The following is a 1,171-nucleotide window of genomic DNA, read 5'->3' on the forward strand; positions in this document are numbered from 1 at the left end:
GAACCCACAGCTGTGGCTTCCAGCCAAACAAAAGACAGGCATATGAGGTGAACATTTACTTGAGGTAGATACACTCCTTGGAGAGAACAATCATGAGAGAAGAAGGGCTGTTTATGAATAGGGAGACAGCTCAGGGGGCAGGAGTGCATGGAGGGATGGATACAAGGAAGAGGTAATTATCAGGAGGAAGTGGAAGGGGAGCTGTTGCATTGTGGTAAATTGTGGTCAATGTCATCAGACAAAGTGTATGTGAACTGCTGTATGGAAAATGGATTTGCTCTGTAAATTTTCACCCAAATAACAATTAAAAAAAAAACTTATTAAAAAAAAAAAATCTCCTGCTATTATTGTGTAGTTATCTATTTCTCTATTTTTCTATTAAAGTTTGGTTTGTGTATTTTGGAGCTGTTTCATTGAATGTGTATTTATTATTGTTGTATCCTCTCATTTGATGTATCCTTTAATCAATATTAATGTCCTTGTCTTTTATGATGATGTTATTCTTAAAGCCTGTTTTATCAGAAATTAATGTTGCCACTCCTCATCTTTTTTTGCTTGCCATTTGCTTATTTTTCCCCAACCTTTGATTTTTAATCTGTTTTTGTCTTTGTGTCTAAAGTGTACCTCTTGTAGACAGAATATTGCTGGGGTATGTTTTCTTATCCGTTCTGGGACTCCCTGTCTCGATTGGTGCATTTAATACATTTACATTTATTGTAATTATCAATAAGTATGAATTTATTGCTGTCATTTTGTTATGTGTGTTTTTGTGGTGTTGTTGATTTCTTTGTTCCATATGTTTTTCTCTGCTGGGCTCATTTTGTTAATGCATTTTAAAAATAATCTTCCTTGTTGCTATTGTTTTAGTATTTGCTAAATATTTATGACTTTCCTCTTTTCTATTTCAATGAGAAGGCTTATTAATCTTCTTTGAGCTTATCCTGTGATTTACTATTTTCTTCCCAATTTGAAACCCTCTATTCTACCTTGAAATCATCTTGACTTCCTCTTCATTTGGAATTTCTGTAACTACTCTATTACTTCTTTTTGCTTTATATTTGTTCTAATTTACAAATTGATGTCTCTGGTTCTCTGTTTTCAGTCTTATAAGTTTATTTAACTTTAAACCCTGAAACCAAACTCATGGTCATCCAGTAGATTTCAATTCATA

The sequence above is a fragment of the Orycteropus afer genome, unplaced genomic scaffold (genome assembly GCF_000298275.1).
Source record: "Orycteropus afer afer isolate SDZICR_OR568_19922 unplaced genomic scaffold, OryAfe1.0 scaffold00112, whole genome shotgun sequence".
Taxonomy (NCBI): domain Eukaryota; kingdom Metazoa; phylum Chordata; class Mammalia; order Tubulidentata; family Orycteropodidae; genus Orycteropus; species Orycteropus afer.